This window comes from Narcine bancroftii, chromosome 1, assembly GCF_036971445.1.
Source record: "Narcine bancroftii isolate sNarBan1 chromosome 1, sNarBan1.hap1, whole genome shotgun sequence".
Classification (NCBI taxonomy): domain Eukaryota; kingdom Metazoa; phylum Chordata; class Chondrichthyes; order Torpediniformes; family Narcinidae; genus Narcine; species Narcine bancroftii.
In genome coordinates, this window is record NC_091469.1 from 250,465,847 (window position 1) to 250,480,087 (window position 14,241).

Consider the following 14,241-nt stretch of genomic DNA (forward strand, 5'->3'; position numbering starts at 1 on the left):
AAAGATTTATGGAGGGGGTAAATGTCCACGTCAGCTGCAGGCTCGTTTGTGGCTGACAAGTCCGATGCAGGACAGGCAGACACGGTTGCAGCGGTTGCAAGGGAAAATTGGTTGGTTGGGGTTGGGTGTTGGGTTTTTCCTCCTTTGCCTTTTGTCAGTGAGGTGGGCTCTGCGGTCTTCTTCAAAGGAGGTTGCTGCCCGCCAAACTGTGAGGTGCCAAGATGCACGGTTTGAGGCGATATCAGCCCACTGGCGGTGGTCAATGTGGCAGGCACCAAGAGATTTCTTTAGGCAGTCCTTGTACCTTTTCTTTGGTGCACCTCTGTCACGGTGGCCAGTGGAGAGCTCGCCATATAACACGATCTTGGGAAGGCGATGGTCCTCCATTCTGGAGATGTGACCCACCCAGCGCAGCTGGATCTTCAGCAGCGTGGACTCGATGCTGTCGACCTCTGCCATCTCGAGTACTTCGATGGATGAAAGTGCTCCAATGAATGTTGAGGATGGAGCGGAGACAACGCTGGTGGAAGCGTTCTAGGAGCCGTAGGTGATGCCGGTAGAGGACTCATGATTCAGAGCCTAACAGGAGTGTGGGTATGACAACGGTTCTGTATACGCTTATCTTTGTGAGGTTTTTCAGTTGGTTGTTTTTCCAGACTCTTTTGTGTCGTCTTCCAAAGGCGCTATTTGCCTTGGCGAGTCTGTTGTCTATCTCGTTGTCGATCCTTGCATCTGATGAAATGGTGCAGCCGAGATAGGTAAACTGGTTGACCGTTTTGAGTTTTGTGTGCCCGATGGAGATGTGGGGGGGCTGGTAGTCATGGTGGGGAGTTGGCTGATGGAGGACCTCAGTTTTCTTCAGGCTGACTTCCAGGCCAAACATTTTGGCAGTTTCCGCAAAACAAGACGTCAAGCGCTGAAGAGCTGGCTCTGAATGGGCAACCAAAGCGGCATCGTCTGCAAAGAGTAGTTCACGGATAAGTTTCTCTTGTGTCTTGGTGTGAGCTTGCAGGCGCCTCAGATTGAAGAGACTGCCATCCGTGCGGTACCGGATGTAAACAGCGTCTTCATTGTTGAGGTCTTTCATGGCTTGGTTCAGCATCATGCTGAAGAAGATTGAAAAGAGGGTTGGTGCGAGAACACAGCCTTGCTTCACGCCACCTGTAAATTGGAAGAGCCGCATCTCATTTTCAGTCTCGGAACTTAATGGTTCTCAACCCTTTTCTTTCCACTCGCATCCCACTTTAAGTAATCCCTCTGCCATCGGTGCTCTGTAATTAGTAAGGGATTGCTTAAGGTGGGATGCGAGTGGAAAGAGAAGGTTGAGAACCTTCAATTGCTACTGAAATATTTTCCTTAGGAGTTATGAAATGGTGCACATAACATGTCAATTAGGGACGATTAAAGTAGTGGTTTTCAAACTTTTTCTTCCCACCCACACATCACCTTAAGCAATCCTTTACTAATCACAGAGCATCAATGGCATTGGGAATTCTTAAAGTGGGATGTGAGTGGAAAGAGAAAGTTTGAGAACCATTGCCAAATGGTATTAATGTCGGGCTCTCCAGTTTCTGCTAGCCAGCTCCCTGTTCTTCCTCTCTCATCTCCTCCAGCTTTCCACTCCCTTCCCTCTTGATGCACCATCAATGACTCAAAGACTGATGTTGAGTAAACAGCATACTTTTATTCACTAAAGAACAAAGGCACATCCCTGCTGCTTGACTGTCCATCACTGAGAGGGGGCTGTGGAATAGTCACCTTTATACAAAAGCTTGTGGGAGGGGCCACTGGTACCGTTGATAATGGATGGTCCACATTCACCCTGTTTTGAAAGGGAGTCCAGTGGGGTGAAGTGGTGCTGATACAATCACAAATTAAGTCTCTCAGGTGGTTTGGTCTTTTGTTGTGACCATTGTAATACCAGCTGCGACTGCAGAGCAGTGATGGGGTCCTGGATGGTCTTGGGTGCTTGTATGTACTCATCAGAGTTGTGCTGGTGGGGATCTGGCGATATTGGGGGAGGGCCACATGCCATGGTTCAGGTGCATCGTAGGTAGCTAAGAGTGGGGGAAATGGTGTGGAGTGATCAATAGAGATGTCCAGGACTCCTGAGGGTGTCAGATCCCTAATGGAGACAGCATCTTCGCGGCCATCATGATATGCTATGTAGACCTATTGGGAGTTGGCGTGAAGGAGATGGACCCTTTCAACCAGGGGGTCAGATTTATGGCTCTTCACGTTTCCAGAGTAGGGATGTCAGCCACACCGGCAGCGTGGTCTCTATTCGCAGATTTTGTGGGGAAGGAAAACATACGTTCATGCTATGTGGCATTCGTAGCAGTAAATAGGAAGTACTGATGGAGCGGAGAGCCTCTGGAAGGACCTCTTGCCAGTGGGAGACTGGAAGGCCCCTAGATTGCAGGGCTAGGAGGAAGGCCTTCCAGACCGTAGCATTTTCCCTTTCCAATTGCTCGTTCCCCCGGGGGTTGTAGCTAGTGGTCCTGCTCGTGGCGATGCCCCTGGCCAACAAGTACTGGCACAGCTCATCACTCATGAAGGAAGATCCCCGGTCACTGTGACTATAGCTGGGGAAGCCAAATAGAGGCTGCGCAGGACCTTGATGACTGTGGCGGTCGTCGTGTCAGATCAGGGGATGGGAAACGAGAGTACTCATCAATAACAGTGAGGAAGTGTATGTTGCAGTCCCTGGAGGGCAGAGGTCCTTTGAAGTCGACACTCAGGCAATCAAAGAGGCAGGTGGCCTTTATCAACTGTGCTCTGAATAGCCAGTAGAAGTTTGCACCATGCTTAGACCTGGCAGTTCTTGGTCATCGACCTGATCTCTTTGATCGAGTACGGCAGGTTGCAGGCTTTAATGAATTGGAAGAACCTGGTAACTCTGGGGTGGCAGAGATCATTACAGAGGGCTCGTAAGTGTTCAGTCTGTGTTCTGGCACAGGTCTCACAGGACAGGGCGTCTGGTGACTCATTTGGTTTCCCAGGCCGGTATAAGATATCATAATTGTAGGAGAAGGGTTCAATTCTCCACCTTAGTATCTCGTCATTTTAATTATACCCCGCTGCTGGTTATTAAACATAAACACAACTGTATTTGGTCAGTTAGCAGGGTAAATCGTTTAACAGCCAGGTAAGTATGCCAGTGCCACATTGCCTCAACAATGTCTTAGGCCTCTTTCTCATCCGAGGAGTGTCGAATTTCGGGGCCCTGTCGGGTACAGGAAAATAAAGCAATTGATCTGCCTGCCTGGTTAAGGGTGACAGACAGAGCAAAATCTGATGCATCGCTTTCCACCTGGAACGGGGTGGATTCATCTACGGTGTGCATTGTGGCCTTGGAAATGTCTGCCTTGATGCGGTTGAAGGCTGCATGAGCCTCTGATGTCAGAGGGAAGGAGGTGGATTTGACGAGGGGTGGGCCTTGTCTACATAGATAGGGACCCACTGGGCATAATTAGAGAAAAATCCTAGACACCTTTCCAGTGCCTTAAGGCTGTGGGGGAACAGAAGTTCCAGGAGTGGGCAGATGCAGTCAGGGTCTGGACCAATGACTCCGTTTTCAATGACATGGCCAAGGATGGCAAGGCGGGTTATGGGAAATACATGCTTGTCCTCATTGTACGTGAGATTGAGGAGCTTGGCAGTGTGGAGGAATTTCTGGAGGTTGGTGTCGTGTTCCTGCAGGTCATGGCCACAGATGATGACATTGTCAAGATATGGGAATGTGTCCTGCAGCTCAACCATGCAGTTCATCTTCTGCAGGAAGACTGAGTCACAATTTGTAATGCTGAAGGGAACCTGCAGGAAATGGTAGAGGTGGCCATCCACTTTCAACCTAGTGTATTGGCGGTTCTCTGGGGAGATAGAGACCTGGTGTCATGCAGACTTCAGGTTGATGGTAGAGAAGACCCAATATTGTGCAATTTGGTTCACCATGTCGGATATGCATGGGAGTGGGGTACACATCTAATTGTGTGTACCTGTTGATGGTCTGACTGTAGTCAAGGACCATCCTGTTCTTCTCCCTATTCCTTGCTGCCACCACATGTGATCTCCAAATGCTGGGATCATTGAGTAACTGCTGCACCTCTGCCCGAATAAAGGTGATGGGTTTACAGTTGGGGGTGAGATTGGCGAACAAGGGGGGGCGTGGCAAGATGGCGTAAGGAACAGACGTGCCTTCCAGTCCTCTCCTGACTCTAACTTATTGTTTTGTCTTTAAGTGCCCGTTAAAACTCTTTAAAAAGTTTATAAATAGTATGAGGTGTTGAATTAATACCTAATGGTACATTTGTAAAAAAAAATAAAAGGAAACATCAACAGATTGTTAAAAAATTATATTTTCTGAAATTATCTGAGCCTGCTTGTTTACAAAAAGCCACGACTCAGCGTGAAATGGATCCAGGAAAAGAAGCGAAGAATTTGGCTTTGGAACTCCACTCTGTATTGGTGGGTCTTTCTGAAGGTCGTTCTCAGCAGCCTTTAGAACAAAGGGCTGGCTGGGTGACAGTATTTCAAACAACGTCTACTGTGAGTGCTGTTACTGAGACTTTGACTGCTGAATTAGTTGGGGCGCCACCAGTTGGAGAGTTAAAGAGTTGTCATTTGACTGCTATACCACCAGTTACAACAGCTCTTCCAGATACTGACGTAACGAAGCTTTTAAAGGAGGTTTGGATCAAAGATAACCCTGATCATCAGCCTCCTGACACTTCTGGGGGGTCTGTGGCAGGGGCTCTTACACGGAGTCAAACTGCAAGAAAAGCTACTAAATTAAAAGAAGGACTAGAAGGTCCTTTGATTCCACAAGAACAGTAGGATCCCATCATGTCTGGATCTACTTATGTTGATATACTTTTCAAGAGTCTTGAACATAAGATATTTTCTTCAATGATGCATTTAGGTGATTCTATGAATAATCTTCCTTCTAAGATTAATGCATTGGTGGATGTCAATACTCAACAGATGGCTGATTATGGAGTTTTTAAAGTTGAAACTATTGAAAGACTTGAGATGTGTGATCAAGGATTATCTGATGTACAAGATCAATTGCAAGATGTGAATAAAACAATTGAAACGCTACAGATTCAGAATAAAAATTTAGCAAAAAAGGTTGATTATTTGGAGAACCAAACCAGACGGAATAATGTGAAAATTGTCGGCTTGCCAGAAGGCATAGAAGGGCCAGATCCAAGAAAATTTTTCACTGAATGGATTCCACAAGTGTTGGGACAAGATAAGTTTCCTGAAGGTTTAATATTGGAGACCTTTTTCAGGACAGAATCCAAGACCTGTTCTGGTTCGCTGTTTAAATTACAGTGATAGAGAGACTATTTTACGTATGGCTATTAGAAATGCACAGCAAAACAGATCTCCTTTGATGGTTCAGAGTAATCGTGTTTTCTTCTATCCAGATTTGAGTCAGGAAATTATGTTTCAACGACGTGAATTTAATTCTGTGAAAGAATTATTGTGGAAAAAAGGATATAAGGCAACATTTAGATACCCTGCGGTACTGAAGATTTTTCAGGATGGATATCAACCAAAGTTCTTTGATAATCCTAAAGAAGCTATGGATTTTGCTCAGTCTTTACCAATTACGCAATTCCAGGAACGATGTAGTCCTCCACGGTCTCCAAAGAGGGCAGAGCTGCAAGAAGGGAATCTGATTTCTGGAAGAAATGGAAGAAACGGTGGTCGCAATGGCAAAGTTGATTAAAAAAATTTTTAAAAAAATATTTTTTGTTTGTTTTTTATTGAGTGTAAGAAATGTCTAAATTGAAGTTTGCTTCTCTTAATGTTCAGAGTTTAAATAATCCTATTAAGCATAAGCAAGTACTTGCTTATTTAAAAAAATTAAAAGTTAATGTTGCTTTTTTACAGGAAACTCATTTAACAGATAAGGAACATTTGAAACTCAAACGTGAATGGGTTGGGCAAGTTTTTTATTCTTTGTTTAATTCTAAGGCAAAAGGTGTTGCAATTTTGGTACATAAGAATTTACCATTCCAGTTACAGAATGAAGAGAAAAATGGTGGAAGATTATTAAAATTAAATTGTACAATCTTTAATGGGGCATGGACTTCGCTTGACGTTTATGCTCCTAATGTTGAGGATACAGCTTTTGTTGTGGATATGTCTTTATTACTTGGACAATCAAACTCTAATGTGATGATTGGGGGAGATTTGAATGTGGTGTTGGAGCCTTTATTGGATAAGTACCCAAGAGTAATTAAGAAGTCTAAGATGGCAATCCAATTGACTAATATGATGGCAGATTTGAATTTAATTGATATTTGGCGAAGAGTTAATCCTACAGAGGAAGATTTTTCTTTTTATTCCTCGTGACATAATTCTTTTTCTAGAATTGATTATTTTTTAATATCAGCATATTTGCAGGATAGGGTTACATCTGTGGAGTATAAAGCTAGATTGGTTTCAGATCATTCACTATTATTATTAGAATATTTGAGTTCACAAGATGTTCAGAAAGCTTCAAGATGGAGATTTAATACTATGCTATTGCAAAAACCAGAGTTTATTAGTTTTTTAAAACAGCAAATTGAAATTTTTATTGGTATTAACTGTAATTCTGTTTCTAGTCATTTTGTTTTATGGGATACAATGAAAGCTTTTTTGCGAGGCCAAATTATCAGTTATGCCTCTAAAATAAAGAAGGAGAGAATTAAAGAGATTGGAGACTTAGAGGAAAAAATAACTGCTACTGAAAAAGAATTTCAAAAACATGCTACTGAAACTCAAAAGAATCAGTTAACTAATTTAAAATTTAAATATAATGAATTACAAACATATGGGTTTGAATGTTTAATGAATCGAACTAACCATAAGTTTTATGAATGGGGTGAGAAAGCTCATAAAGTTTTGTCATGGTAATTAAAAAAGGAACAATTATCTAGGATTATACCAGTGATTAGAAAGAAATCAGGTATTACTTTTAATCAAAAGGAGATTAATGATGAATTTTGTAATTTCTATAAATAATTGTATACTTCAGAATGTAAAGATGTAACTGGAAAATATTAACTTGCCACAATTGAATCAAGAAGACAGACAAGAGTTAGATAAACCTTTTACAGAAGATGAAATAGAAAGGGCAATAAGAGACATGCCGAACGGAAAGGCACCTGGTGAAGATGGGTTTTCTATAGAGTTTTATAAAGTTTTTTATGCTGATGTATCTTCTATTTATAAGGATGTATTACAACAAACTTATAATACTTTTCAATTACCTGAACCTTGTTCTAACGCAATAATTACGGTTATACCAAAAAAAGATAAAGACCCTTTACAGGTTTCTTCTTATAGACCAATTTCATTGTTAAATGTAGATTATAAAATTGTAGCTAAAATTATGGCTAATAGATTAGCTCAATACCTGCCTAAAATTATACATGGTGATCAAACGAGATTTATAAAAAACAGGTATGTGTCAGATAATATTTTACGGTTAATAACCTTGATAAATAAATCTAAATTTCAGTTGAATTATCCAATAGTGGTTTCATTGGATGCAGAAAAGGCTTTTGACAGAGTGGAATGGAAGTTTCTGTTCAAAGTACTTGAGAAATTTTGTTTTGGTTCTTCATTTATTGGGTTGATAAAGACTTTATATAATAGCCTGAAGGCTAGAATTGCTGTTAATGGCCAAATTTCAGAATCTTTTAGTTTGACAAGATCTACTAGACAAGGATGTCCGTTGTCACCTGCTTTATTTGCTATAGTTATTGAACCTTTAGCACAATTAATACATCAAAATGGAAATGTTAAAGGTATGAGAGTTCTGAATGAGGAATACAAGATTAATTTATTTGCTGATGATGTTTTATTATATTTGGTGGATCCGGATATTTCTTTACCTGCAATTCAAGAATGTTTAGAAATTTATGGCCAATTATCTGATTACAAAGTAAATTGGGCTAAAAGTGAAATTTTGTCAATTTGTAAAGGTGATTATTCAGTATATAAAAATATTACAAATTTGAAGTGGACTACACAAATTAAATATTTAGGAATTAATGTTGATATGGAATTTCAAGAATTAGATTCAATTAATTATTTTCCTTTAATAAAAATGATTAAATTAGATTTGATTAGGTGGAGGGATCTACCTTTGGGTTAACTAGGGAGGATTAATACCATAAAAATGAATATTTTTCCTAGAATACAATATTTGTTTCAATCAATTCCTTATTTTAAAAAAAAAAAAATTTTTAAGGACATATAAAGCGATTAGAGAATTCTTATGGAAGGGAAAATTTCCGAGAGTAGCAATGAGAAAATTGATGTGGGATTTTCAATTTGGAGGTTTAAGATTACCGAATTTTCAGCATTATTATGAAGCAGCTCAATTCAAATTTCTTAGTGCATTAATGAATATGGATGACTCACCTAGTTGGGTAAAGATAGAAATGGCGGTTATTTTAGAAAAATTTCCTCATGAGTTTTTGTTTCGATGGAATAAAAATTTATTACGAACTTATGATGTGCCAATATTGAAACATTTATTGAATTTATGGACAAGTAAACTTAAAAAATTGGGACTTAAAAATATATATTCTGGAAGATTGCCATTATATAATAATCAGCTTGTTCCTTTTATGGTCTCCAATGCCACTTTGAAACAATGGAAAAAGAAGGGAATAAAAAATTTATCTGATTGTTTTTCTGAGGGTTGTTTTTGTTCCTTTGACGAATTACAAAGGAAATATGGTATTAGTGCAAATTCTATATTTGTATATTATCAGTTAAGATCGTTTGTAAAACAGTTATGTGGTCGACATATGATTTTATTGCCTGAATCTAGTTTTGAAGAATATGTACTTTCAATACCAAAAAAAGGATATATATCTGATTTGTATTGTATTTTACAAGAAACTGATAGTAAAAAAGACTGGGATAAAGATAAGTTGAAATGGGAAAAAAATTTAGGACATAAAATAGCTGAAGAAGCTTGGATGGAAATTTGTCAGAATAGTATTCGGAAATTAATTAATGCTAGACTAGCGATAATTAATTATAATTTTATTCATCAGCTATATTTAACGCCGGAGAAATTAAAAAAATTTGGTCTTAGTAAGTTGGATTCTTGTTTTCGATGTGATCAGACGGCCAATACTTTTTTGCATACTGTTTGGCTTTGTGATCGATTGCAACAGTTTTGGAAAGGTATTCAATCTGTTTTTAACAATTTATATAATATCCATCTTGTATTAGATCCCAATATATTTTTATTAGGGAACATGCAATCATTAATTGATTTAGGTTTAGAGGATTATCAGATTTCATTTATCTACTTAGCTTTAGTTGTGGCTAAGAAATGTATAGCACTTACTTGGAAAGATAGAAATTTTAGATAAGTGGTATTTGGAAATGAAATTTTGTTTGACTATGGAAAGGATATCTTTTTCAATTCAGGATAAGATGTCTTTTTATAAGTTAAAGTGGACTCCATTTGCTAATTATATGCATTAAAGTTTGATTTAAATATATGTTTAAGCGTGATATTTTAGTATTGACAATTTTTTTTGTTGTTGTTAGAATTTTTTTTAGGTTAAGTTTTATCTCTTTTTTTATGTAAGTGGGTATTTTTTTCCATATATAATATTGTCAATTTTATTAATTCTTCACTCTTTATTTTTGGGGGGGAGGGTTGGACTAATTTTAAGTTAGACTATTAATATTGTGTTACAATTAACGGGGGGGGGTTATTTTGTGTAGTTTTCTGATGTAATATTGTAATCATACCTTTTTTAATTTTTTTCTATTTTTCTTTAAATGTAATTCTCTATTGTATTCATGTTATAAAATTTTAAATAAAGTCTTCAAAAAAAAAGAGATTGGCGAACAACAGTGAAGGGGTGATTTTGAGCATGGAGAGTCAACGGGTCATACAAGGTGCGTGACTGGGTTGTTGGCCATGTACGATGGTGGAGGGGTGTGAGGTTGGAGTGCAGCAGTCAGTTTGAAAACTGCCGATTAAAGACAGTGAGGGGTGCATGGGGCCCATTGAACTCCATAATCGCGCAGTAGCCCCAACATCCACTTTACATGATTTGGAGGCCAAGAAAACCTTCTGGTTCACCGGCCTTACTGCAAGGGAGAAGCGCCGCACCATGTTGGGGGGTATGAAGCTCTCAGTTCTCCCACTGTCAAACAGGAAACTCATTACGTGGCCGTTTACCTTAATGTCGATCATTGACCCGATGAGTTCTGGTTGAGTGCGATGGTGGCCAAGGTCAGATTGCTGCTTGTCACCATGGCAGGGAGATCGCATGCTGATTCCGGAGATGGCGGTATCGGAGATGGCGGTATCCAAGATGGCGGCCCCCATGGCCTTCATGCGGACTTGCTGGATCCAGAAGATGGTGTCCAAGACATTAGCCCTCATGGCCCGTATGTAGCATTTCAGGATCCCAAAGATGACGCTCAAGATGGCGGCCCCCACGGTTCACACATGGCGCTGTTAGTTCCTGGGAATAATGGCATCCAGGTTGGCAACCCCCACAATATGCATGTGGCGCTGCTGGGAGTGGGTTTAGATCCCTTCTTCCTACAGCTGGAGCAGATCACATCCTTCACTGGGCAGCGTTTCCTCCAGTGTTTGCCCAGGCTGCAGAATTAGTACTTCGGGTCCTCCCGGAGTACTGCGCCTGTGGTCGGATCGTGAACGAAACCAAGTGATGGGAGTGGATAGCGTTCGCGGTCAGATTGTTAGTGGGGGAGGGAGTGGCAATGTGTCCAAGATGGCAGCACCCATGGTAACCATGAGGCAGCTGTGTTGTCATTTGAGTAGGACTCCATGTTCTGGAGGGCCACCTCCAGCGTACTTGCCAGCTCAAATGAAATTCGTTACAAACATATAAATTTGAAAAGCTATTACAGAGAGCTAGGCAGTGGTATTATGAGCTGGGGAAGAGAGCTCATAAAGTGTTATCATGGCAGTTAAAAACGGAACAGGCATCTGGAACAATAAATGCTATTAGGCATCATTCAAGAATTACGTATAAACCGCAAGAGATTAATGATGAATTCCATATGTTTTATGAGAAACTGTACACCTCTGAGGTATACAGGATGAAGTTAATATTGAAAATTTTCTATCTGACTTAACTTTACCTTCTTTGAACAATAAGGATGTTAAGGGATTGGATGCTTCTTTTATTGTTAAATAATTAATAGATGCACTTCAGTCTATGCTGATGGTAAGTGATGATGGGTTTTATAAGGAATTTTATAAAGAATTTCAAGATTTATTAATTCCCTTGTTGATGGAGATTTTAGATCAGGCAGGGAAAATAGAGTCTTTTCCGAATTCTTTTTCTAAAGCAATTATTACTGTTATTCTTAAGAAGGGTAGTGACCCTTTGAAGGCAGGATCTTATAGACCTATTTCTTTGCTAAGTGTGGACTATAAGATAGTAGCCAAGGATCTGGGCTAATAGATTGGCTAAATGTTTACCTGATTTAGTTCATGTAGATCAGGCAGGTTTTATTAAGAACTGTTATTCAGTGGACAACATGGTAGAGTTGATTTCATTAATTAATATTTCTCGGCAGTAATCTGACCAACCAATGGTAATTGCTTTGGATGCTGAAAAGCCCTTTGATAGAGTGAAATGGAGTTTTTTGTTTAAAGACTTGGAAAAGTTTAATTTTTGGCTTCTTTTTACTGGTTGGATTAAGGCTTTGTATAAAAATCCCACTGCAAGAGTGGTGACAAGTGGACAGATGTCTTTACCTTTTACATGATCTAGGTCAACCTGACAGGGCTGCCCTTCATCACCAGCTCTGTTTGCATTGGTTATTGAGCCTTTGGCGCAGATGATTAGGCAGGATAGTGCTATTAAAGGTATTACAGTAAATTCTGATGAATATAAGATAAACTTGTTTGTGGATTATGTCTTGATATATTTAACACATTCCTTGCAATCTTTAGAGATTTTGTATAAATGATTGGAACAGTATGGTGCATTATCAGGATATAAAGTAAATTATAAAAGTGTGCCTTTAGCTGATATGAACTATTCTGTTTTTGTAGTTGTGAAGTTTAAATGGTCTGATCGTATTAAGTATTTGGGTATTATTATTGGTAATAACTATAATCATTTATTTGCATTGAATTTTTTACCCTTATTGACTTGGATTAAATGTGATTTGAATCAGTGGAAGGATTTACCTATAACATTGATAGGATGAGTTAATTGTATTAAAATGAATATTTTTCCCGAATTCAATGTCTGTTTCAATCTATTCCATGTAAGATCCCTCAATTTTTTTTAAAGATTTGAATACTTTGATGATAAAATTTTGGGGAAAGACAAAATGGCAAGGGTGTCATTGCAGAAGCTAACTTGGAAATATGCATTAGGAGGTTTACAACTCCCTAATTTTCAAAATTATTATAAATCAGCTCAAATTCGCCTGTTAACTTTGACATATTGGGGTATTTTAAGGTTATTTTATTTTATCTAGGTTTGTCTATGGGGAGGATTTAGTGTTTTTCATGTTTACTTTTTATTTTTGAAACTGGTGAGGACATGGGGATGGAGAGACCATGAATGACTGAAGAGCATGAGGAGGGTGCCATTCAAGACAAATAAGTGAGGGTATTGTGAAGGTGAAAAAAATAAGATATAGAAACACAAATGAATAAAACTATCAAATTTATTAGTATCAATGTGAATAAAAAGGAAGAGGGCCCTGGCTCACCTTAAAAAATTGAAAGCAGATGTAATATTCTTACAGGAAATGCATTTGACAAAAAGGAAACATGATAAACTTAAAAGGGACATGGTGGGGCAGGAATTCTGTTCCTCTTTCATCACTAAGTCCAGGCAGGGTAGCCATTTTAATTTACAAATGGCCCCGCTGGTGGTGACTGTTGGGGCTACAGACTTGGCCAGGAGATTTGTAATAGTACACTGACAGTTATATTTAGAACCATGGACACTGCTGAGTTTCTCCAGCAATGTTGTGTATTTACTCCCATTCATGGTGCATAAATCCAGCCTCAACAGTACTCCCAAATGTATCATTTCTTAAATTTATCTGGTTTAAAACTCATCTGTCATTTCTCATCCTACTCCACCAGCACATAGATATTATCGTGATGGCTATCACTCGAGGTTGGGGATGATGGTCTTCATTCCTATGGGCTCTCAAATGGCTTACAAGTCCAATTTTGAAAAGCGGCCACTGAGCATATATGCCTGTGCATATATTTGTTTAAAGTGGACTTGCTATTGCATTCCAAGAAACACACAGTACTTCACAAATCAACCAACTAGTTCCAATAGGGTAGAAACCACGAGGATCTGAGCTGATGGATTTGTTGCAGCCTTCGTCTGCCTTCGCAGCCATTGAGTGCAGAGTAACTTCATCCGCCCATTCCCCCATGGAGGTCTTAGTTGGATTGTTCTTTGTCAGGGACCTCACCCTTGACCTTACTGCCATGGGTGGCCCTACCAAGGGCATAGCTCCAGATGGCATCATTCTCGGGATCTCAGGACCACACAAGCTTCTCCACCACAGTAAGGTGACAATCCACAGAGAAGACAGCTATCCCACTGTAACACAAGACCCTCTGTACTGATATGTTTTCCTTCACTGTATAGCCCCTAACGGCTACTGTACATATGAGGCTGGTCTGCCCACTAATGACTCATCCCCTAAGTTTCCTCCCCTTTTGCCCCAGCCATAAAGCTTGAGCTACCTCCCCCTTTCTGGCATTCCTGTACCTGGATCTGGGCCAGCCAAAGTCTAGTGTGTATTAAAGCCAATCGTTCCTTCAGTCCGCGACTCTTTATTGATAGAACCCATCACCCTCCTCATGCTCAACAACTCTACCAGCCTTGGTTCATCTGAAAATGTAATTATGCCTACCATCATTCCCGTTTTTGACAAACAGCATCGAACTGAGCAAGTCACAAAAACCATCATCACTCTCTGTACCTGCTTCCTTGCAGTGAGAATGCTCAGAGGCAGTAAAAGAACTCAGGGAGTGTTAAAAATTAAGTATCAACTAAGAGCTTATGGTCAAAGCAGATTTAGTGTGGCCTGACGCCTGTTTTAGATTTTATTGCAGATTTCCAGAGTTTTGGGGTTAAAGGCTTATTTATCTGAATATCGATTTAGGAACGTCCGCTTTTCTGAATTGAACAGGGATGCACAGATCTGACCGGCGTGCAGGTGATTAGCCTCCGG